Source organism: Pezoporus flaviventris, unplaced genomic scaffold (assembly GCF_033815535.1).
Source record: "Pezoporus flaviventris isolate CSIRO_AGI_PZ_B2104156 unplaced genomic scaffold, CSIRO_AGI_Pfla_v1 ptg000041l, whole genome shotgun sequence".
NCBI classification, from domain to species: domain Eukaryota; kingdom Metazoa; phylum Chordata; class Aves; order Psittaciformes; family Psittacidae; genus Pezoporus; species Pezoporus flaviventris.
The window spans coordinates 11,150,613-11,177,015 of NW_026892589.1; the positions used below are offsets into that span (position 1 = coordinate 11,150,613).

At 44.9% G+C, this 26,403-nt stretch overlaps 1 protein-coding gene across 3 annotated transcripts in view; it reads right to left on the reverse strand.

Moving 5' to 3' along the window:
• The window catches only part of LOC133275897 (transmembrane protein 132B-like), a 233,867-nt gene that overhangs the window by 183,147 nt on the left and 24,317 nt on the right, over positions 1-26,403 (reverse strand). Inside the window, exon 1 of one of the 3 annotated variants that reach the window (XM_061466177.1) lies at positions 12,093-12,218. The exons of the other annotated variants lie outside the window; for them this stretch is intronic. The gene's annotated coding sequence lies outside the window, so the exon portion shown is untranslated. Of the gene's footprint in view, positions 1-12,092; positions 12,219-26,403 lie in introns of those variants that run through there. 3 annotated transcript variants of the gene reach the window in all.

The window sequence follows — 26,403 nt, forward strand, 5'->3', positions numbered from 1 at the left end:
CACCTACGAGGATGAGCTGGTAGCGAACTGGATGCACACTAATTTATAGCAGTGTTTCCCAACTTTCCTCTCTTACCTCTGAATTGAAACAACTCACTGATAGCAACCTGTAGCAGCTTGGGAAAAAGGACTCAAGACTGAGAGATCTGGAAAGTTGAGGCTCAACCTTTCCACACCAGGAGTGTTTATGCATAGGGTTAGCATGCAGTACTAGCTGTCAGTTATTTCAGGGAAAATTTATCATTTAAGAAATAGAAACTGAATTTGTACCAGTAATAATCTAGTGCAGAGGTTAGAAATACAAACATCTGCTTCCTGCTCCTCTGGGCCACTTCTTGCATTAGCACAAGTTTGCAGGCCCAGTTTCTGACTGGAATAAGACCCCGTAAATACAACTGACCTCACCAACCCCAATCTCATCTCTGTCTAGAATGCAGCTCCATCACAGCTCAGTGTCAGCATTTGGCCATTTGAAGCTGCCATAATGGGCAGTGAGAGGAGCAGCAAAATAACTGTGTTCACCTTCTGCTTAGTGGCATCTCCTGTAAATCTTTATGTAGATACATCCAAGTGCAGTTCAAGTTTTAAGTCAATTCAAGTTCAAGTCATATCTTATTACATCTAGTAATGCTCACCTACCCACAGCCCAGAGAATAAAATTCTGCACAAACTCAGCATACAGGTCACTTGAGCACTCTGCTTCATCCGGCATTTGTAACTACAGGCGAGTACATAATTCACACTGCATAATTTATCCAGGGGATTTAGCCCATGGAACACCCAAAGCGGATAACAATTCCTTCATACTTACTTAGTTTTCAAAAAGCTCAGTCAACTATTTCTCTGCTTATTCTGAACTCTGCAAAAAGATTATGAACCTCTGGCTACATTCTTTCAGGGCTTGAGCTCTTAGCTAGATGTGATCAGTCAGATTAATTCACCTCTTTTTTAGTCTTCTAACCTTCAACTATTCTTGTTTCCTGAGTGGAGGAAAATGTGTGCAAGCACTAAATCTCAAACATGCTATTCTAACATTTGGATTCCATTATCCTAGAGATAACATATAATCCTATAATGATACATAGTAAATTAACATTTAATCTCATATCAGAGAGTTCAAAGGGATCACAGACAGCTGGTGCTAAAATAAGCATTTGCTAGAGGCTGCAAGAGTGGGGAGCTGAAGATGAGAAGTGAGATCTAAGCTGCTCTGATGCTTTGGCTTGGCAAGACTGGGTGGCAAGGAAAGGATCAAATAAATCCTTGATACGAAGGAAACCATCTCCGAAACCAACCTGTGCTTTTCTGTTGTGAACACAGTCCTGGTTGTCCATGCAATGTGGAGAAATGGAAGATTGCCCACCTCAGAGCTAACAAGCAGGGAAGGTCATCATCTCACAGTGCTCACAGGGGACTTAATTCAGTGCTTGGTTCATCCCATTTGTCAATGTGCAGAGCTCTAATGAGGCTGGGAACAAAACATCCAACCTGGGGTGGAACTCTCTCCAGCTGCAGAGATCCATGGCCACCCCTTTTTTGTCACCTGGGCCTACTTCCATCATCCACATGCAGAACTGATGAAACAATGAGTTTCAACAGAGAAAAGCCAAAATCCATCTATCATTTTGTTCCTCTTTCACACGCTCTCATGCAAAGTGCTAATACACCAACCACCACACAATCTTTGTTAAGAACGATGGCTATTAATAGTTTTCTCCATAGGGGCTTCCTTAATAAATGCACATAGTGAGTCTGGTGAGGATGATGTTTTTCTCCTGAAGATGGGCACCATAAAAAGCCCCCAGCAGTAAGCCACAGACTCCCAAGCAGCACAAGGCACTAACGGGCTGACCAAAAGAGCAGAGATCAATCCCTGGCTTAACAAAGTCCCTCCAACTTCAACCAAGCCAAGATTTCACAGCTAGGGTAAGGGAGTAAGAACTGTTTTTATCTTCCCAGACGCTCCAGGTGCATAGTCCCACCCAGGTCCTATGGCATGTGCCTTCTCCTGGAAATTTGCAGACCCAACACTTAACCTTTGTTCATGGGCGGGAAAGAAACTATTGGAACCAGTCAGACTCAGGTCCTTTCTCTGAATCGAAAGACATACTCCATTGCCCTATCTCATGCTGGAATACATGTTATAAAAACACTCAGGTAGCCAAGAACCCATCACAGACACGGACAGTATTTCTAAGAAATACTGCCAAACCTTGCTAGCTTCCAGTGAAGACACACCAACCTCACTGCCAAAGCAGCTACAAAGTAAAGGCAATTAAAAAAGATCAAGAAAAGGGAAATAAACTTAGGCAGGATAGTCAATAAAATACAGTGAGCTGAATGTCACAACTCTGGCCATTGGCCACAATTCTGTATCTGAAGAAAACTTAACTAAAAATAACAAGAAAACCTGAAGTGTTGCGAGTTTTCTTTGCTCTAGCATATAACACATTTCTATTCCCCTTTCTCGATTAGCCAAACGAAGATCAATGTATCTATAAAACTCAATGACATGTTAATGCAAACCTTAAAAAAGATAAAATGCCTTTTATCTCAGCCTTAGGAAAACCTAATAAAGAATTAACAGTCCATGAAGCCATGGAATTTCACTCAAGGCTTTACTTTATGCCAGGACTTCCTACTCCATTAATTTTTAATGAATAGGTTTCCCCAGGCTTTGGGACATGTCGGTACAATTGTACATTGTCATTAAAATTGGTCCTATATTTTCCTTTGAAGCTAGGATAGGAACTTGGTTGTAGCATGCAGACTTAAAATACAGACAACACCCACGACGGATCAGAAATGTAAATCTGGAGCCACTGTTAAGATAAATACGCAAAAAAAACGTGAACAAATATTGATTTTGATAATGGTCTGAGAGTTAATAAATTTATGAGCTCAAACTTTCACCTACAGGATGAGCACTTTGGATCAGAGCTCATTTGTAAAATCAGCATTTCAAATTTATATCAGAAGCAAGTGCCAGGAATCTAACACAACACTAGATGCTGAATCTTTAAAGGGATGCAGTCAAATATTAGTCTAGGATTTCATTCAAGATTGGCTCTCAGAATTAACAAGTCTTTAATAAGAGCCATGGACCATGCCGGGAGGCTGGGATACAGAAAGCCAGACACCCCCAAGCTTGGTGGGAAACTGGTCTCATCCAACTTCCCAGCTATATTTATTTCTACTGACAAGCACACAGCAGAAAGGCAAGAAATTTAAAATGCCAGTACTTAAAAACCCCAATAAATTCAATCTAATACTTTCACAAGTTTCCATCTCTCAACAGGTCCTGAATACCTGCAGCCACACTGACATTAAAGAAAACGCAGATGCTTCCCACTTCTGCTAATTGGAGTGGGCTTGATTTGGATGCCAAGGAAAGGGCCCACTCCTTTTACAGCTCCATGGATGAAGACTGAGGCCACAGCACCCAGCTGCAGCAGGATGCTTTCCTAGGGGGAGCATGGCAATAGCAGGAGAGGCATAACACAGAGCCCAAGATCATACACTCTTTAAGGCTGACAGGCTTGTGAATCAGCACAGGGAAAAAAGAGACAGAACTAGACAGCGAACACAGACCGAGGAAAAGCAGGAGGCAACAGTCCAGGAGAGACTGACAGGAACAGCAGTGAGCAAAGAGGAAGTGGCAGGAGTAGAAATGAAACTTGACTGTACAAAGATTGAAAACCTGCTATTTCCATTAAATATACATCTAAAAATAGAAACCATCGATCACTGGTTCAAAAAGCTAAAAGCCATACTTGAAGCCTTTCCATTATCTCTTGGATGAAGATGTCCCACCCTTAATCTACCATAGCCAGGTATGGAGAAAAGCTTCCCTGCCTCAGAGGTCCCACCTTCACAGAATCCTCCCTGAGGGCTAAAGCTCCTTAGATGCCACCAGTCTTGAGTAACATTTGCACCAGTTTACCCGGGATCATTCTCACCTCCTTTTCTACCTCTGCTTCTCCTCCTGCTCTGGGAGAACAGCTGCTGGTCCCAGGCACTCCAAGATTAATTATTCTTGGTTTCTCTCCTGCACAGTGCCTTGATCTGGCTAATATTAGGTAACTTCTCAGGTAGCATATTTATCTGCTGGCCTGAACATAAAAATCAACATCTGACTGATGACAAACATCAGGCAAGTTGGGTGGAGATCGTCCTCTGCAAACTTTACCACCCTTATCCTGGTAGACTTTGACCTCATGGCAAGAAGTCTGAGCCTCTCCCCTGGTTCCCACTTGAGGCACAAGCAAAAGTCTTGGCCAAAGTGAGAAACCTGGCATGGGACAAGAGAAGTACACAGGGACCCAACCTTGAAGCACAACCACTGCCTGATCCATACCACTGCTCTGCCAGTCAGATGCATCACCAAAGAGATAAGACACAAAGACTTAATCATCACCAAAGAGAAAAGACACAAAGAGAAGAAGAAAGATCACCAAACACACCCGAGAGGGAAATCCACACCAAGACCCCATTTCTACAGTCCCATTGTAGAACATGCCACTGAGGACATGCAGGGACCCTCACCAACCACTTTCTCATCTCTGCATTTCAGCTCAGGGTAAGGAGTTGAATGACTCAGTTGTCCTGTTCTGAGAGTATAGGAAAGAGGATTACGCAGTTCTGCCTCAACATACAAATGCTGTACATGGAATAACAGCCCCGGATGCATCCTGCACTGCAAATCTTGTTGGCAAAAAAAAAACCCAACCCTTATTTTGCCATCTTTACTCACCCAACATCTCATACATACCAAGTACATTTGGATCACCAAGGTGGGATGTTTAATTAATCAACGGGAAGCACTGCCTTCCAAGGGCAGCCTATTCTAGATTTCTTCCTGGCATCTTCAACGAATGCTCTGCCACTCTTACTCATATAGCACATTTCTAAGATTTTTTTTCTAAGACAATTCTAATTTCTGCAAACAGAAGAAATCACTCACTGTTCTGTGCACTGGGGTTCAGATCCTTCATTGCCTGACATGGAAAATTCCATCACCAGATCCCCAGATTTGCCAAGAGTCCCTTATGGGAGCCACTACTTTCAAGAATTCTTACAAAAGCCTGCTGGCAAGCTTCAAAAAAGCAAACAAAGAGTAGGAAAATATAGACTTCATAAAAAGCAAAAATCCTAGCCCTTACCTTCCAAACACACCCTTTGAACCTCACCATCTCCACTGAATTTTAGATGAAACTCAGAGACAAATATTTACAGGCACCAGACTATAAATGAACCTCCCTTTTGATGTCACCCTCCTACCCTTCAGTTCAAGGCTGGGCAAGACAGAAACTTGAAGATGAAGGGTGAACTAGCTCAAGAGGGGGAACTTGTCAATCAAAGCTGCTAATGCAAGCCCACAACAAAACTCCAGTTTAACCTCAGCAGTGATCACCTATCATAATGTGGCACTTTGACTGCTTGTAATCCTGCTCTGAAAAACAAGGATGCTGCAGAAGTGTTTCTGAAACCCAGCAAGGAAAAATGCACCTGTCTGCTAGGCATCCATCAAGGGTTCCCAAAGTCTGCAACCAGAGGAATTCTCAACAAGTTTCAAGTAGCTATGGAGAAGAAAAATATCAGTATAAAGGATTAATACAGATACAGGCTCCCCAATGCTCCACTATGTGCCTGGCACATCTTTCCTCAAAAAAATTGAGCGTATCATACATAACCACATCTGACATGGGCACAAGGTTGCAAATAGAGAGATCCTGTGTTTTCCTTCACCCCGAGCTCCAAGGACACTGGGCTGTCAAACACACACTGAGGGATGCTCTACAGCACAGTTGGAAAAGGATCACATTTAAAACAACTCCATCCAAGAATGTAAGGTGCACACTCCAGGGAGCTCCCCAGCACACGTCCATAGATACTGGAGGTATCCACGAAGGAAGAGATGATAACCCAGAAAAGGTAACATTCTTCTTCTTGGCTCATGTCTGAATTTATTGGGTTTTGCCTCTTCACACCAGGAGAGGTGAAAGTGCTTAACTGAACCCCTGACATTGACTGCAAGTAGGTTTTGCTTCAACCAATTTATTTAAACCTGTACAGCCCTAGAGCTCACCTTGTTTCCCTAAAATTAGGGTCTTAGAGACCTATTGTTTGAACAACAGTGCAGGATTCGCAAGACATCATCATATTTTAAACAGAACATTTCTGTAGTTTTCTTCAGGAATATTAGTTTTCAGAAATGCAGGATACTTATTCATGCAGTTAATTGGATAGACTGTAATAAAAACAAAAATATCTGTTTCTTCTTCTAAGTGTGGGAGTAAAAAGGAAAAATACAATTTTAACTGATGAACATCCTTATCTTACTCTTTCCTGAACATTTAATCACAACGTTTCCAGCATATACAGCTTGCAACACAGACCCAAACTGGTTAATTTTCCAAAAGCAAGAAGCTTTACAAAACCTGTAAAGCAAACAAGCCAATCTTCACATTCTGAATATAAAGGTAACCCACAACAGCAGGAGATTAAGTCCCAGGAAGTCTGGGCTTTGACAGTACTGCTATCAGGGCAAGCATCAGGGTGCTCAGGCAATGGAGCAGCAGTGAGGAACAGAGGCAGTGAAGGCTGAATTCATGTCCTACCACAGACCTGTGTAATCCCCAGCTCTGGGACTGCGCCTGTGCTGTCTCCAACAGTGCAGCCCTCACCAGCTTCAAATCTTGTAATTTTATCAAAGAGAAGCAGGCATGCGTGAAGAGCAGCTTTCATTGCACTTAAGTTTTTAGCATTAACTAAATATCGATGGTGTGTCATTAATAAAATTCCACCACAACAAACCAATTAGTAAGACTCATTAAATTTTTATGCATGTTACTAATGTGCATGAAGCCAGCTGACCTTTCAGTGATTACACACTTAAGGTTTTCTGCCTTCGCGTTACAGGAATTGCGATGCATGTTCCAAAAAGCAAAGCCTGGCTTTTCCATGAAGCTCAGTGCTGGCTTCTCCCTCCTGCCATGTAATTCCTGATCACACCTGCCTAGTACAGCGGAGCTAAAGGATCAGGGAAGCACAAAGAAGCCTCGAAGCTATTTCCACCTGCAAAACAAACACAAGCAAAGCCTGGCCACACATGAGATTATGCGGAAACACATGGACTCAGTAGTCACCAAGACCCTACCTCTGCAGGGGCTGAGGATGGGCAGTCCCTGTCCTGCTTGCCCCTGAGACAATGATAGCTTCCATCTCGCTCAGTTACAGCAGGGTGGTGAGTAAACTCACACTGGCTGGTGGTTTCATAACACAACAGCCCAAATGCCAACAAGTCCATCCCAAAGCTGGCCTCAGTGCTCCCAAAGCTACACATATGCCACTAATGGGTGCATGGGGCCATTAAGTTAGTAAAGCAGAAATAAAAGTATTTAGGAATAAAATGAAACTTCTGCTTGAGTAAGGACTTCCGGATCAGGCATTAAATCTGCCTGGTATCTGTCTCTAGTGTCACCGCACACCCATTTTCTCCTTGTAAAGCACAGTATTGATTTTTAAATGTTTTCATTCACACTTAGGGGCTTTCCAGGACTGGACTTTATTCTTCAATATTATCTGCTGAACAGTGAAACACTGGAACAGATTGCCTGGGAGCACTAGATGCTCTTCAGCACTGGCACTCCAGAAGGAAAGGCTATCTGCAAGGAATTTCAGAGGTAGAGCTGAGCTTTCACTGGGACAGAGGCACAGACGAAGCAACCCCTCCTGCACCCTCCCAGCCCTTATTTCCCTCTGAGCAGTCAAGCACAGTCTGCACCTGAACCAACCGTGAGAGTTAATCTGCCTTCTGAGGCATCAGCAGTGTCTCAGTGGTGGGGAAGATGACAGGTTATCCTACCTTTTGTCATCCCTCTAAAATCTGGTTTTCTCACAGCTTATCTGTAAACCATGCTCTGAATTGCTCAGCTCTTCAGCAGTCACCACAATACGCTGTACAAAGACAGCAACGACTTTTCAGAACTGAACACGCATCTACAACAGTTATTTCCTGGGTCCTGGTACTGGCCTGTTCACTCACGACTGGAAATACATGTACACTTAATTACAGAGGCAAAGTTTTGAGACTATTACAACAATTAAAATTTGCTGCTAAAGTATTATTAAATGCAAAAGTCTAATACACAGTTACACAAAATCTATCCTTCCCCCCATCTTCCCCTTAAAGAGGTTTGAGGGGTGTTTTAAACCCAATTTCTACAACCTGACAAGCTCTGCACCAAATTCCTCCCCTTCTTATTCTTTCTGATGCACAATAACAGAGAAGTGCCCTTGCCCTTCCAGCAGACTGCAGAAAACTGAGTTTTGGCTCTGGACTCTCTTCAGCTGTAGCTCCAAGGACCTGGCACTAATGCAGATGCAAGTCAAATCTGTTCCTTGCTACCAGGCTTTTTGGGGCTCTCCGCCTGCACCCCAGCAAAGGGAACAAGCCTGAGCAGGTTCTCAGAATGATGGCACATGTTAGGGCTCTCTGAAAAACAGTCCACAAAGGAAGGACCAATTCAACAGCTTTTTGCCACCCACAGCAGGCAACAAGCCCCTTAGAAACACAACCCATATTCACCACAGGCAACAGTCATGTTTGGAGGGTTAATTTGTGAAAATACAGTGGCAAGTACTAAGAAGCAATATCCAAGTGACAAGTGCTTATGCATATTTTATGAAGCATCTTCAACCACGGTTCAATGTATCCAAGAATACTTCTGATTCTAGAGGGGATTTGGAGAGGAAATAACATATAGAATAGGAGGACAGATGTTGCTAATTTATGATGCAAAGGCCTTTACTGAAAAGTGCACATTTTGCTTAAGATTCTCTACAAATGCTATTTTAATGCTGATTTCCTCCTCTTCAGAATTTCACAAACTCTTCTCTGTAAGAACTTCAGCTTGGCTCAGAAGTTCTGCTTGGATCAAAGCAGCATCTGTAACCAGCAATTAAACCGGGGCTTCAGTATTGTGCATGTTTTAAAATCATATCCACTTTTTAACAATGCCACTTTGAAAAAAACATGACTAAGCTGTAAGTTGGGAATGTGAGGGTGCATTTTGTCCTTCTGCCTTCCACTGTTGCCAGGGTTATTGGGACTTTCTGACCTTGGACTAGACTCAGAACAGCAGCAGTGTGGGAGCAAGTGAGATGGATGGTGACTAATACCCAGTGAGGTCATAAAAGAGAAGCACCATCATCTCCTGAAAAAAAAGTAGGAGGATATATTGGCCCAACTACTTCATCAGTCACCCCCAATGCCTCCTTGTACGAAACACTAGAGATGAGAGCACCAGGGGTTGTCAGAGCTCTAACAGAAGGACAAGGCCAAATGCTCCACAGCTGCTTAGTTTCACATTATGATACAGTCTCTCTCTCTCTATATATATATACATATATATAAAAAAATATGCAGTCAGACTTTTTCCACTGACCTTGCTCAGGGTGAGGCGAAGTGGGTGCTTGCTCAGGGAGCTCCAAGCCAATGCTTCACTCGCTCCCCACCTGTCAGTGATTTGTTTCCTGCATGTTGCTTGGACTGCCCTGAGCATAAGGCAGCTGATTTCTTCATTGCCTTTCTTTCACCACACTGTATCCCAGAGCTCAGCTAACCTTACTGGGTCTTCTCTACATAGCTCTGAGTGATCCTTCTGCTCAGCTCCACAGGTGGAGCAAGGCAAAATGCCTAAAACCTCATCCACTATCCCAGGCATTTGACTTGGAGTGCCTCAAGCTCATTTCTTTACTACTCAAATCACAGGTGTTCTGCTCTTCAGTTCCGGGGGGGGGGGGGGGGGGGGGGAGGGAGGTCTCTCAGCAATCCAGCAAATCAGCAATGCCGAGGTAGGATCCCAGAGAACAAGGAAAGGCAGCCATGGATCACCAAGGTAGCATGGGCTGCCTCTGTTTCCTTGATGCTGCACAGAAAATCCATGGTAAAGGCAGGGAGAGAAGTTCCATAATTCAGTGCCAATCTCTGCCCATGGATTGTTCCAGCCCAAACAATTAATGACCAGCAGAGTTAACAGCTGCTGAAAGCCAGATCCTGAAAAGGCATGTGGGGGCAGCAATGCTAATTATAAGCAGTGCTGATGTCTGGGCTTACCAAAAGCAAGGGGGATTTATGCTTCTGCATTAGTGCTGCCTGGGATCACGCACTGTCCATCACATCACACAGTTGCAGCCATGTGGCCACGAGTATGCCACTGTGAAGGAGGCTCTGCCTATGCCCTATACCCCATCAGACCCAGGCAAACCAGCTGCTGCTGCTCCAGTCCTGGTGCAGGTCCCCCCAACATCAGGCGGCTTTGGAGAGAGTCTGGACACCACCAGCACAGCACAGCACTGCACTGGAGACACCCAGCCGGATCAAACACAGCCTCCCGGCAGCTCAAGGCTGCTCTGAGCTGACCAACACTTCATGCTCCCTCATTCCCACTGCGCTCTGGGAGTAATTACCCTGCAGAGCACTATCTCACCCACCCCAAGGAGCATTTATTTACTTTTTTGTCTGGTAAGTTGAAATTTCACTAAGCTCGTCTTCAAAACCACTGCATTACAAAGACATATAACAAACACCAACTGTTTATAGACTAGGTTATCTGTTCCCAGTGTATCTTCCTGCCTTTTACTGGCCATGTCTTTTATCAGCAATAACCAAGTACCTTTCAAATTGACAACCTGTTTGGTTTACAGCAGGAAAATACATCCAAGTCCCTTTCAAGCCTGCTCTTGCTGCACAGAATTCAAATAGCTCAATGAACACATGATTGACATTTTGGTTTGGGGTTTTTTTTGTTAATCATCATTGCTTCAGGATGGGCTTCTGATGGCCAAGCAAACTTCTAAAGATCAATAGCGTCAGTGCCAGAACCAAGTACCCCAGTCCATGTAATGCCCAAAATTACAGTGTCTAAACCCAGAAATAATCATACTAAAGATCCAAGTAATTTTGAGATGATAGGCCATTTCTAGTTAGCACTAAAAGGAGCTGGGCTTCAAGGATATAGAAAGATCAGCTAATGAAGAGCGATAACAGAAAATAGCTAGATGCTAACTTGGGGAGCAGCTTGCAGGGATACCCAGACTGCTGGAACCTGCATGGGAAACACACAGCTAGAAGGCTTCAGGGCACAAGGAGAAAGCCTGCAAACAGAGACCACCTATGTGCAAAGTAACACAGAAGGAGCCTGAACACTCAGAGATGGACCCCAGACCTGCCTTGTCCACTGACCCCTTACACATATGGAAGAATTGCAGTGGTGGAGCAAAGCTGCGCTGCTCTGCGGGGTGTGTGGCCACATCCCATACCTGCTGCTCCCCTCCCCTGCCTGCCCTCCTCCCAACCTCCCCTGCCATCCCTTCCATCTCCTCACCAAGGGCTTGCTTCACATCACTCTTCCCATCATTTATTTCCTTTTGAAACGGCTGATTCACAAGCAATAATCAGGCTTTCGTGTTTTAATGTTTTGATTGTACTCAGGCCCTTGCTCTCCCCCAAACCCCCTCCAGGTTCACAGCAGTGACACCTTCTTTCACATTCCCTCTCCAAGAGCCTTCATTTCTCTCCCTAATTGAATTGTTGTCATGGAAATCATTCCTCCTCTCCATCTTACTGAAAGGCTTTAAAAAAACCCAGCCCCTGCTCTACCACTTTTCCAGCCATCAGCCACACCATGTTCCCTTCCAGCACCTCACAGCCCCACCAGCTCCTTCTGCGAGGCCTTAAAGCCCACAGGAGCCCCCCCACTGCCCTTCTCCCACAGCCATGGGCTGACCCGGCTGGAATACCCAGGCACCAACACATTAATTCACTTGAGTAACTCATTATGATCACTGGCTTTGCTACCCCACTTTCCCCCTCAGACATGCAACAGCTCTGGAGCCATTAGCTACCAAAGTGTAGCCCCAGCCACCTGTTCTCTGTCTATATATATATTTATCTAGACGTAAATGTGAAGTGTTTGGGTATTTTAAAATTTAGAAAAAAAATAAAAGAGTTCCTGCTTACATAACAGGCGGTAATTCTGCAGCCGAGAAACGCTGTTTGTTTTTTAACAGGATGGAAAGCAAATTACCGAAAATCACCCTTGATGAACTTCCAAGACGAAGGCTGCCGGCTCCAGGCACAGAGCAGGGCTCACCCGGCTCCAAAGACGCGCAGGAGGAAAGAACGGTGCTCGAAATACAGCCCCTTAAACCGCGCACCGAGGCCCGGCCGCTGCCGGCGCCGCTGTGAGGTGGCGTCGGGGCTGCCCCACCCGGATACGGCCGGTTCCAACCGGTTCCACCACAGGGCAGGGCAGGGCTTGTGACGCCTACGAGAAACACATCCAAATAAGGGCAAAACCTGCCCAAGCGAGGGAAAAGTGTGAGGAACGGCCCCGGTCCCTGCAGGGGCGCCTTCACCCGAGCCCCGCCTTGAGCACTGCCAGGGATGGGGCAGCCACAGCTTCCCTGGGCACCCTGTGCCAGCGCCTCAGCACCCTCACAGGGAAGAGCTTCTCCCCGAGAGCTCATCTCAGTCTCCCCTGTGGCAGGTTAAGCCATTCCCCTTGTCCTGTCCCTACAGGCCCTTGGCCAAAGCCCCTTTAGGTACTGAAAAGCTGCTCTAAGTTCCCCCTGGAGCCTTCTCCAAGATACGACAATGTCTCATCAATACATTATACTGGAGTATGCACAGAAAAGCTGCTCTATTTGCATCAGGAATCCCACTGGCAGCCCTAAACACCCAGGGAGAGCAATCCCCACACGCTCATCCAGCCCCATTACACATCTAGAGCACTTGCAGATGCTGTGCTTTCCTGTGTTCACCTGCACCTCCACACAAAGCCATCAGAAGGCTCCTCAAACAGCAAACCAGTCCATCACTTAAGAGGGGTGACAGCCAGCACCAAACCCAGGCCACCTTCTTCAAGCTCATTTGACCCACAGGAAGGCAAAGCCAGAGGTCAGTGTGAGGCCAAGGACAGCTTTCAATACTTCATAATAGACAGGGCGTGCACAGAGAACCAGGGTGAGAATACCCTAAATCCTGGATAGGAAGACACAAGCAGGCATTCAGCCATGACTAATATCCCAAATATTCTCAAGATGGAAAGCAAGAAATCTGCTCCATGATCAGTCACTGACAGAGTCCCATAAAGCTACTAATTACAATGGTGTTTACAGTCTATATTTCATTTCATTTGATGTTTTTACTCTGATTAGTTATTCTATCACCTGCAGAGAGCTAGCTAGCTGCATGCAAAAACAGCACTGGACTTAATCAAGTAAAGTAGAGGGAATTCAGCTAGCTCTGTCCTGCTCAGTGCTGTTCCCCTCTTGAGAACTTCTTGTACAATTAAAGAGGAAAGCTAAGAAGAGTCAAGGTAGGTCAGTGCTCAGAAGAGAGACACCTGCAACAAATGGGTGAGCTGCAAAAGAACTCTGTATTGCTGATCCTTTCTCCTGCACAAACACCCCTGCTGGTCACCATGGCTTCTGGAGGAAACACAAAGCAAGGTTCAGCGCTCATCCATTCCCAGATTGTACAGTGCATCTCCTATGAGGAGCAACACTCCTCCCAGTGTCTTCTCACACCAAGCCATCCAGCCTACCTGAGTTCCTCTGGGATATCAAATACAATTGGAACGCTTTCCCTCCCTCCCAGCCAGGTCATCGGTGGTCACGCTGTGTCCCGTATCTTGCTGAGCCCTCCCCTGGGCTGCTGGAGCAGCAGCATCATTTCATGTGCCTTCCCTGCACACAGCCCTGCAGAGTGCCTTTTTATCATTACACGACATGCTGAGTTTTGTCCTGCTGACAGCATACTGTAACCCCAGAGCCTTCTCCTGAAGTGTTGCCTAGCCTGCTATTTGCCATCTGCAGCAATTCCTGCCCCAAGCTATCACTTGTCCCTTTTATCCTTTTATCCAGATCACCCTTTCAATCTGTCCAGATTATTTTAAGAAGAGGCTGTGGTTCTTCCTCCCCAAGAATCTGCAGTCCCTCCTGACTTTATATACCTGTCATTGGAAGAAGCGTATTCTCCATTCCATTACCCAAATTGAGAATGAAAATATTGATCAGGATGGACCAGAGCCAGCCCTGCAGAGCCTCACAGATTTTCTGGGAATCTTAAGATAAATGGGCTGGTCCATAAAGCCCAGACTCCTCTTTCTCCTCTGTTTTAACACTGGTACCACCCCTGCTGTTACCTTTCCTCTAGGCAACTTCTACCTGACATGCACATCCAAAGCACTCTCCTGCAGCACTGTGATGCTGCAGCCAAGTTTCTGGGGCATCTGAAGCTTCCAAGACCCTGAAAATATCTGAAATTGCAGTTGATGGGGTGATCTCCCCTGTGGAAGCATATGTGGGGCTTCTCACTCGCAGTGCCCTTGCTGAGAAAGCACCTCTTCCTGCTCAGCACCCTTGTTGGTGAGAGACGCAAATATACTTTTGCTTTAGAACAAGAATCGTTGCTTTTTTCCCCCATTTAGCTTCCTAATCACAGCTAGCCAAGCTTGAAAATTCTATCCTGCATTATGCAATAATCCACTGAGAGCTGGGGGGGGGGGGGGGGGGTGTTGCATAAACTGTGTGCTGCAATGAAAAGCATCTGTCCCCCTCTGCTTGGGGGGGAGCAGCCCCCACAAAACAAACAAACCCTCTGTCCTCTAAGAGACGTTCACTTTTGCCAGTGATTTGTTCTATTTTACTATTCATTTACTGACAATACTTCTGACAAAAGCAGAGCAGAAACAGCTCAGTTTGCAAAGAGCTGGGCTGTACTCACCTCTATAAAAACCATACACAGTTCCATACCAAATTCCACTAAAAATACTAGTAAAGGCTGCTTCTCCAACTGAGGGGGCTGGGGTTTCCTTTTATGAAGACAAAAAAGCCATTATTTAGTTCTTGGAGTGGAGAAATCTCACTCTCTACAAGACACAGAGCAGTGAAACGTTCCAAAATTAATAAATGGGTCTGCTTGGTGCATTTTAAAATTAGAATTCATTTTTCAGAGAACCTGTATGCAAAGTTGCAGCTGATGCAAATTAAAACAGTAATAAACACTTCAAAACCATGTTTATAATAGAAATGCTAACAAATCTTTAACTGTAATGATAATGGCTTGCTAGGCAGCTCTATAATGTAAAATTAATCCTTAACATGTCTTAATTTTTTTTCCACTGGGTCATTTAATAATGTGATAACTCATTTCTTTGCTCTGCCTCCATCTCTCACATTGCCATGGAGACAATTGTGAATCAGATATAAATAAAAATACTCTAACACTCTGGCACCACATGTTCTTTTGATCCCTTGCCAACGTGATTTTAAAATTACAGGAATTCATAGGAGCTCAATAATTAACAATTCATTTGCTAAGAAATCACTTCTTTTTAAGCCAGTTTCCTGGTGATTTGCTAACTCAGGACTGCTCACAAACATTCAAAGTTCTGTTACTCCATTTCAAATATCTATCTTGCACTTCAATCAGCAACTCAGAGGCAGAGCTACTGCAGACCAGAGCCCTAAAAGCCAGCCCTGCATTTCCCTTTGTAGTTTCATCAGTCTCAGTGGACTTCTAATGAGAGTAAATTTTAAGGCCATTTTTAATTGTTTGGGCTCAGAACATAACGAGAAAAACCAAAGTAGTCATTGAACAAGTTCACTGCTGGCCTCTATTATTAGAGGTGTCAAAAGGAGCTCACGGATCCCTGCTTCCATATTAGTTTGTTAACTATATACAGCAGTAGAAAGATTAAGATTAATTATGCATTAATGATCTTGACACCCCTTAATTGCTGCCCACTGAGAGAGGCCATAATCCCTGGTATTATCCGTGTTCTCAGAAATCCTGATGCAAAACTCTCCTCTGCGACACTACCACCATGAATTTGCACAGAGGCAGGTCTGGGTCCAGTGGCTTTTTAGACCAGAGGGTGCTAAATTAAATCCTTGCTGAGGGGCACGTGGTCTCAAGCAACTCCAGTGCTCACAACACTTTGTCACTGTCACTGTACATATCCTATAACAACTTGTAGCTCTGCCCTCACCACATGAGGACAGTCCTGGCAGTTCACAATTAAGGACTTCAGTTTATTAAAGAACTCCATTGTGTGCTTAAACCTGTGAAGCCAGGGAAGAACTCAGTGTCCTGGGTTTTACAAAGGATCTTATGCAGCTCCAACGTTTTTATTTGCAGTTACATAAAACCCTCAGTTAAGCAGCATTATTATACCGTTTACACGGTATTCCGTTCAGCCTCACCAGGCACTTCCAGCCCAGCATCCCAAGAGGAGATGTGTTTCTCTGCACAGCATTTTCCATCTTCTGCAGCCTTAGAGGTGGAAGGGCCAGCGTGAGCTGACCAAGTTATTAATCATTGCCACATCTCTTCCATTAAAACATGTAAGCTACAACTCTACAATTACCTCTGTGCATCACAGGGAAATCTCACACATACGAGGTCTTGTAAAAAAGCCCCCAGCTCTAATAACTGTTTTGTCCAAAAGGATTCCAAGTGATTTAAGAGCTCAACTCTGACTCTCAAGAGCAACATAAGCACCTAAGGAGTTTAAATAATAGCAAGGACTCAATGGCTCAGCGCTTGCCTTCCCAATATAATTCCTGCTGTAACAGCTAATTATAATTACTGATACAGCAGGTACAGCGCGATACGAGCCCCATCCTTTAGGTGACTTACAAAGATCTGCTTCTAGGGCAGACTAAAGTGAGAAAAGAAAAGAAAAAAGGAAAAAAAAATAAAGAGGGGAAAAAAGGTCACTCTTTCCCACATGACAGCTGCTTAGGGCTGGCCCATGGGGAAATAACACGTTGACCAGCCCCACCAGCTGTCTGCAAACAGAACATTCCAACAGCAGCTGCTCCAGCTTCAGCTCTGCCCTCTCCTGTCCTGCAGTAATTCACAGGTGGATAAATGCAGGGGCCAATGCTGTCAGAAATGGGATATCAGTGTACAAGAGGCATTTCGCCCCTTCTCTGTCAGCACGTACAGGGCAACGACATTCAGACCCTGCTTTGAATCCAAACACTGAATAAGTACAATAGTAACTGGATAAAACCTAGTAGGGAACGCATAGCTGGCAACCAGCACAGAGAGACAAATGCAGAGCATCAATTGTGTATAAGGTGAATGCAGCCTTTTGTGCCTCCCGGCCACTAGGTCCTGGTATTTTACCAAGCAAAGCAAGCTGGTGTGTTAGGGACACAACCCAAAAATGCAGGAAAACTCCTGGTGTTCAGTTCTGCACAGTGGGAACAGCACCCCATGACCATGGGGCTGGTGAGCAGGGACACACCACCTTCAGATTCCTGGGTAATGCCAAATAGCCATGGGACGTGCAGGAGGATGAAACTTGGCTGAGAAGGAAAAAAAAGTAGGGACAGAGGGGGCTCTTCCTCACTTTTTGCCTAATTTAATCTGAATTATGTGCTCATACTCATCAGCCAGGAGTGGATTTGGGGAAAACAAGGGGCTTTAACCTCCTGCATAGCTCTGCTGTACCTCTGCACGGGCAGCCTTTAGCCTACTACCTAAGTCAATTTCTATCTTTGATCTGGCTCAGTAGTCTAAAAACAAAGTTAAAATATAAACACCGACATCCATATCACAGGGAGCGTCAAGGCAGGAGAGGAGTTTTAGTTGAGGAAGAGGGCTTAATCCACAAAGTAACTTTGGCATTTTGTCATACTGAAAAACGCTTCCAACACCTACAGCCTGACTAAGACATTTGAAAATACAGATGAGCTTCTAATCGATACACAGCCTATCCTTGGCAGGCAGGCAAGCAAGGCGTAACAGCGCCACGTTATACATCCACTATCCCAGACGGACAAATCAGTGATTCCCAATTTTTCTGAATGCCAGGTCATACCATACCCTTCCTCCTCCTCAGGGCTGCACCGGTTCTTAATGAGCTTGAAGGTTATTTCCAGAATAGAGTGAACCTCTCTGGTGACCTGACCTCCTTTGTGGTGTTTGCTACAGAATTTCAGTTAACCCCAGCTCCAACAGCAGGGCCTCCGAAAACATGCACCATCCCCTGAGGAAGCTCCCACTGATGGGCAAGGCTGGCATTGCTTGTCCCAAAGTCCCATCTCTGGTCCCACCAGCTCCAACTGCTGAGCTTGTAAACAGCTTGCAGAGGAGAAAAGCACCAAGAGGTTTGGGGGACACGAGAAGGGAGAAACCTCAGTAATCAGACATGCAGGTTGTGGAATAAAAGCTAAGTCAATAGGTAAGACAGATCTGCACAGAAGCCTTCCACCACCCAAATCCCCTCTTCTCCCACTATTCCTTGTTCCCACAGTTTGCTTTGAAAACAATTGCACAAAATCAGGTTCTAACTGGAGAGCCACTGTGCATGGATGCAAAGACAGGAAAGAAGGGAAGGATTACGGGATATTCCCTCCCAGAGCCACTGTCCCACCACAAGGAAACCTGCAGGACACCAGAGACAACTCAGCGATGGAACTAACACAAATCCAGAGGCACACACACTGATGCTTGCCTGGGCAGGAAAGCCTCAACAGCAGAGCTGGCTTAACACGCTCCAACAAAACAATTTTGTGGGAGGGCCGGTGGCATCCTCCTGCTGCTGCCCACCCCAGTTACTGTGTGCAGCCTGCCCAGCATGGCAAAGCAGGAAGTCTGGTGCCAGCCCAGGCAGCAGCGCTGCCCTGAGCCCAGCAGCAAAGACAACTGGAGCTGTCAGCTGGAGGAATCCCACCTCTGGCTTGGAGGCAGTCAGGCAAGACTCAGGATGGCAGCCTCACTTTGCAAACATTATCTCTGCTTTACGACTGGAGAATTGAGACACGTACTGATGAAGAGCTCTCTGAAATTCGAAGTCCAGCTGCTGCGCAGAGCAGAAGGCAGATCTCTTGATCACAGTTTAATAATTTAAACCACAAGAATATCTTCTACTGTCCTCCATGCAAAAACCTCAGTACTCATTAACCATCCGAAAGGGAGCAGGAAAGCCTACACACCAATTAAATCATGGTTCAGTGAAACATCATTTTTGAGAGGGATGCGCTGCAATATCCCAAGCGCTCCTTCTGCGGGGTTGTGCTTTACAACTGCTGTAGCACGGAGTTAATGACACAAGTTCCACTCTTGTTAGGATTTTGCTGCCTGTGCTCGCTCACAATGGCTCCCGTATTTATTAGCGGTTTGATAACAAAGCAAAGCACTTGTGAAACTGGCCTCAAGCTCCGCTCAGTGAACTGTGAATTAACTGTAAATATGATTAGAGCCATACCTCACACTCGGGACTGGGAGGAACAGGAGGTCTGCCCCAGAGCTGTTACTACAGCACTACACAAGTCCAGGGCTGATAAAAATAGCAGCCCCAGCTGAAAGAGCAGAATTAATTACATCAACTGTTAAAACAAGCTACGCAGAATGGTTGTTTCTCTGCTTACAAAAGCAAGAAGAAATTCCTCAGTCCTGCCTGCGCTGTTTCAGGAATGAGTGACGGTTTGAGCAGCCACAGTCCCCTCCTGTTACATTACTGATTTCCAGGAAGTCTGACTCCATGAAGCACTGCTCAGTCACAGAGACAAATTAAGTCAGATTTTTCCAAGACTGATTTCCAAAAGTACCCATCTGCACCCCTTTAAGAAAGTCCAGCCCCCTGGTCAGAGTATGCACACAGCCACCATGAGCAGCAACAGCCAGTCCTCATCAAGCAACTCCCTGTCTCCAATGAGGGGATCAGTGCTCTCATAAGGTAAGCAGTAAAAGCTGAGCAGGGCCACAATGGAAGGGCAAAGAAAGCTGTGAGAGCTGAAAAACTACAGTATTTTCAGGAAATGCTGTACTGTTCACTCTGTTGTGGAGCATGGGCGCTTAGCAGGCAGGAAGGAAGGTGATAGTAATGGGTCAGCAAAGGCTGGAGGGGGGCAGAAACAGTTTGAAATGAGTGCAGTAAAGATCAGATGGAGGGATCCCAGAAGCGAATCCCTTAGGAAAACAAGGTCTTCCCTCAGAGGGAGCCCAGGAACAGGCTCTGGGGAGGGGACAAATCCCCATCACAGCAGGTTTGGGGTTCAGCTCCCTGCTGTCCTGACCTCATGTGGGCAACTGTCCTGCTCCAAGCAGGAGCCTGGGCTAGAAACCTCCAGACAGTTCTTTCAGCCAGCATTTTTATAGTGTCATGAGGTATCACCTGTGTGAGATGAAATGAGATGGATTTGGTAAGAGGAGGATGCAGGGAAGTACAGGCCATGAGGAAGAGGCAAAGCAGGAGGCTGAAGCCCTCAGGACGACCTGCCTTTCCACAGAAACAGCTTTTCTATGGAAACAATCTGGTCTTTTGCAGGGCAACAAGCTCAGACCTGCAGCAAAGGGGAAGTTCTCAGCCAGGATGTGCGCCCCTTCCCATTCATGCCAAGGACGGAGGCTCAAGACCCCTGCCATGGGGAGGACCTGCACAAAGAACCTCCCACAACCCAGCTGCATCCTTCAGCCTCCCTGTCCCATGGCAGAGGCATTTCCCACCCATACCTCTGGGTAATACAGGCAGAACAGGACACTGCACCCATCCACACATTTCTGACTTAAGTCCACGACCATAGAGGCAGGCAACATGGCATAAATTGAACAAAAAAACCTTGTAACATAATGTCTCCTTGTGTTGCCTTCTTCCATAAACAAGCAAGATTTATGCATTCCTGGGGCTATTAACAAGAGCCATTTGTCTTTATTTCTGCGCGTAACTAATGGAGACACCAGCAACACTGACAAGCCTCGTGGGATTAATTATTAAAGCCGTTTTCAAGGGGGTATCTACGGGCTTGGCTTCCCTCCTCCTAAAGGGAACGTCAAGTATTTTTCACAGCACAGGATGAAATTCCATTTAAGAGACCGATGGCCCATGCAAGTACAAAGCATTACCAGGCTCGGACACGGCCTACTGAAAAGTTACAACATCCAAAAAGGTTGATGACTTCCTCAAGTTGTCTTTAATTCCTTCACTGTACAGCTCTTACAGCAGCATCCTGAGTCAAATCAATGAGACCAAAACCAAAGGACCCAAGAAGCCAGTGGGACCGTATGGGTTCACTCGGACTTGCTGATGTCCAGAGCCCAGGTGATTCTTTTAGATACCCATTTCAAACCAGCCTGGAGGAACCTAGAATTCAGGAGCGTTCCCTTTCCAGGGAGAATCACACAGATCAGGAAAAACAATTAAAATCCCCATGGTCCCACAATAAATCAAAGGCTCAGCAGGGCTTAGTTCCCTATAGTCGGTCTCATGTCTTCTATGGGTTCATTTTCCTAGTGAGTGCCCAAACACAGAATAACCAAACCAGGAATGGAAGGGGAAGGAAATACTGGAGACAGTTTAAACTTTGTAAATATGAGCTTCCACCAAGACAACACAAACAGACATGAGTCATTAACTTAATTCATTTTATGAAAAAGTTGAATAAAGGTTAATAGAAAATTACTCATTTTTTCCTTAGGTTGATTCTTTTTTCCTACCCATCCTACATAATTTAATTAAAAACGTGCTATGGAGTTCCAGAGGATGATTAAAAATAACCTCTCATTTTCTATTAAACTCCTTCAGTTTGTACAGGAGTTCCTATAGAACCTTATTAAATTTCTGTTTACCTCTGCTACATTTCATTTCTATTCCATACATCTTTTCCTTAAGTCCAAAGGGATTTCATGAAGGAGGTAGCTTATTATATAAATATCCTTTCCCATGGTTGCCAGTTGAGATGAACATTAGATCAGCGCAGAAGAACATCCACAGTGTAAGAACTCTTTAAAAGCAACATTATTAGCTTTGCTTACTGAATGGAGACGGAGAGTCGAAAAGATCTTTTCTAGTTATGACTGCTATAACTGAATACGCAGGTTGGTTATACCCGCTGGTTATTTTTTCCCAGCCTTCTTGGCATTTGAATTCTACAGTGGCGCATGGAAGAATCCAACCCATAGCAACCCAGTCTCCCTCCGCAGTCTTGCTGAAAGCCAAGAATGTTTTTTCCCAGTTTCCTCATGTTGCTGTGGAGCTACAGTACAGAGCTATGTAGCATTTATTAAAACAAGGCTAGATTGCTTTACAACAGGTAAAAGATATTCAACAAAACCAAAACAGGATCCAGAGCTTGCAGGCATATGAAACCTATTCAAAATGGTAGAGAACAGCTCTAATATCTTGACTCAAGCAGCTACCTCTTGCTGGCATCCTCCTTGAAAATCTGATCCAGCTAAATCCATCCAGCTGCTTCTATGTTCAGTCCATCCATGCTGGATTTCTGGCTAAGCCCTGCCAAGTCAGAAGCCCAGAAGGCTTGTGCAATATATCTGTGTTTGCTCATTGACTTGAGGGAACTACACAGACCTGTTTTCCTAAGGAGCAAGTGACGAGCAAACTCACACCCATGGTGTACTTACACAAGCAGCAGGGGCAGCATTTGGAATTAGCATAGGAGACACACAAGGGCACGCAGAGGCTTGAAGCCACCCACAGAACAGCCTGCTGGCACGTCTGCCAGTGCTGGAATCTGCAGTAGCAGCAGAAGCAACAAAAATAGTGGTGGCTGCTCCTCCTCCAGCAATGCAGTCACCCACTGCTGCAGGAGGACAATGATGCAACAGTGAGGAATCGGCTTTGGGGCTGGGAGATCCAAGTTTGATGCCAGCTGCCTCCTGGGCAACTGTGGTTAAGTATTATGAGCTTGGCTTCATTAAACCAGGTTTGATGAAGCCCTGCAGACTTTAATGGGACTTAGATGCTTAAATACCTTATTGGACCTTAGGTTTTTTTCTTCCATGCTGCTGCTTTCATCCCATGCGAATACATCAGCACTCCCCAGGCAAGATGGGAGATGAAGAGGCACTTGTAAACACCCAAGCACATGTCCTGACATGGGATGGGAGGCAGACCTGGCATATGGCACATGTCCTCACCACCAAGGCTTAAAAACACAGGGCTTACAAGAGCAAAAAGAGCCCCTCCAGGAGTTCTGCCAAGGTCTTCCCGGGCCCATGGCTGCCAGCCTCAACAGAGCAAGATTGATGCACTAGCAAAATATGCCATTTTGAAACTAATTGCACAACAAGAAAATATTCTTTAGCATGAAGCAGCCGATCCTAGGGGGAACAATTACTAGGAGATAAAAAGAACAGAGAGGAAAAAAAAGCCCAACCTTCTGTGTGCAGAAGATGGATTTACAGAGCTCCTGCATTTCATTAGGAAAACCTTCTGTGGGTTCCACAGTCACCTTGAGCAGCATTAAGGAGGGAAGGGAGGAGCCAGTAAACATTCAGGAGCCAACACTGCAGTTCTGCCCTCAGGTAACTGCTGCCATTAAAGGCCAAATCTAATAAGAACTCTCTCTGGTTTGCAAGCCAGGAAAGCCTTCAATAATCAATTAAAATGTGAGATAAGACTGCAGCTGCTTCCACGTACATGGACCACTCAAGTCTGGGTCCCTCATCAGTTTTCTGAGATCAATACACATCAATGCATTGCTGTTAGGCACATATCCATCATCCCTAAAAGCTGCAATCAAAATACCAATGCCTGTAGTAAGAACCATCCCTTATTTTTCTTTACAAAGCTGAGACAAGGTTTGACTAAACCAGTCTGTGCTCTGAGAATGAGGCACAAGGACTGAAGAGAAACTTTTCTCCTTACAGGGAACACCAAATCACATGAAAGGGGCTTGTATTTTTTAAGACCCAGGCTGAAAATCCCAGCTATTACCTGTATGCAAAGGACCTTACAGCAGGTTCCTAACTGCCATGAACTCAGTTCCCCCAGTTTTATTGCCACTGAACCTTGCCTGTGTTTCCATCCTAACATTGGATTTTCTTTCCTGAATAAACCAGAATAATTCCTGATTTGAACTCCAGTGCACAACAGAAACAGCCTGTAAAATCTTAAAAAGAAGCCAGTTCCCTCTAGCAGAACAGAAGATATATTAGGCTTCAGGACTGTACAGAGCAGAACATTAAAATAACAGACATCATAGAGTTTGATAGCATCTTCCAATCTCAAAGATCTCAAAATACATTACTAACTGCAACAGTCATTGCTCTGCTAGACAACTGCACATCTCTAAAGTGAATCATACCTTCAAGAGAGGAGTTCGTAAGTCTTTATGTAAATGGGAAATACTTTGTTGATCCACAAAATGCTACCGGCTCTGGAAGGGAGCACAGCAGCTCTACACAAAGGTCCTAACATTCACCATAGGTGTGCCTGTTTCTCCAGCTTGGTTTAGACAGCAAGAGTAAATTAGCATTTACTCTCTCACCAGCAGAGAAAGATCATCCCACAAATGTATTTTCATCACCTTTATGTAATGCAGGATCGTCACTTTCTTTGCTCTGCCCAGAACTTAACGCCTCAAGAACATATTTTGTGGTTAAAAAGTGGTATTGCTATAAAGCAATGCAATAATAACATCCTTTTTCAAGCCATCTCCCACAGGCTCCTCACTAGATGCTTTAATCGAAAATGACAGTTAATAGTTGCCTCAGTGTTTTCATTAGTGGCTACTTTTTTAAGCTTCAGTTTTGATGGAGATAGAAGGAAAGCAGCACAAGCTGCTGTAAAGTTTCTGTAGTTCCCAGTTCAGTGTTGTTGATTCAAAACAGTCCAATTGGCTTTTTTTTTAAAACTCTTTTATTATGCACCTTTTAAGACTAAGCTTGGTTTATCCTTTATCCTCTTCCTGCAGACACAGGAGAGTCAGATCTATACTCAATATCCAACTTCCACAAAGAAAAACTCATTTTAACAGAAATACCTTTTTTTTTTTTAATGCAAAACCTAGAATTCAATTTTTAGCACTCTCCAATAGCTCCTGATGCTGATAAACAGGAACATAATCCAAGCAAAATAAGTATCTTCAATCCTCGCAGCTAAATTCCAATTTCTGTGCAAATTTCAAACTGTGCCCTCCAGCCCCAAGAGTTACACATTGCACAAGCAGATAGTAAAGGCAGTGACCTGATTTGTTCTGCCAAGTATGTAACGTGTCATGAAATATTGCAGAGGAAAGCCCAAAATTAGCTATTCCAGCACCTTCAGAATCAATGGCAAAACCCACAGGACTCTCCTCCATAGCCACCGAGCAGCTCTACAAACCCTGACATTTTCTTTATGAGATCTTGTTTTCCAAGTCATTAATTTGTCAGCATCTGTACAGTATTTCCTGACTCCAGAACAGCAGCAAACTAAAGCATCTTGAAATCAAAAGCCCAAAGACTTCCCATCCGTTGCAACCCACAGAAAACAGCTGGCTTCCTCCTCAATATCCACTGCAGCACAGCAGTGCCCTTGAGCCTGTACATCAACTAACCCAGTTCAAAGCCAGAAGGTTGGTTTGCCTTCCTCTCTATGCTCAGCAATAAGCACCCTCTCTTTCACCCATGATGGGAGCAGACTTCAACAGGGGCTAACATCAGGCTGAGAAAATCTGGGTGAAGTCAGATGTTGAGCACTTGAGCATCCATAAATGCAAGGACCCTCCAGCAGCAAACAAAAGGAAATCAACATCCTACAGGACTCAGCTTGACTCCCAGTTAGACATGCTTTTGAAGATCCAGTCCTTATGCAGCCATCCTGAGATACCAGCAGCTATTCTTTGCCATATTTGACATAAGTGAAAGACTTCTCTGAGCAGAGCCTGTCACATTATTTTCTCTGCTTTCTGTAAAACTTTGTACCACAAAAATTTTTATATATATTTTTTTTTAAAGGAAGCTAACTCTAGAAGATCCTAAAATAGCCAGTAATCCTTAAGTGAGCCCAGAAAGCAACCTACCCAAAGCCTGTTTGCACCAGAGAACTGATTCTGCATTGTTCTGTGACTCAAACTCCTGCTCGCTGTCAGGGGAGTAAGTTGGGCAACACAGCAAGAGATACAGGCTGCAGACTAGAGAGGCAACCAGGAAAATCCAAGTCAGGCTGGATGCATAGGGAAAAACCCTTCCTGTGGGAAAAGCACCAACCGCAGTAGTTAACACTGTCCTTGCAAATGGCATCACCGAATAGGCCAGATATACCCAGGAACCACCTCCTGCCAGGAGGGGACAGCTCATTGTCACCACTGCAATGGCATTTCCTACATGAGCGCAAATAAATACCCACCTGGGATTTCATACCTACTTGAAATGGATTTCAGCTTTTGTTATGCCCTTTGCCATTCATGTGCTGTAACTACTTTCTGTTCCATTTAGTACAGCACTATAAATGACTGGAACCTTCAAAACCATCATTGTGATGCCAGACCAATCCCACATGGAGCAGGCCTGAACCACCACCTAAGACAGCTTTAAATTGCCTGGTGGAAATGATAATTCCCTCTGCTAAGAGAGGGGCACTCTCTCATTGGGAAGCA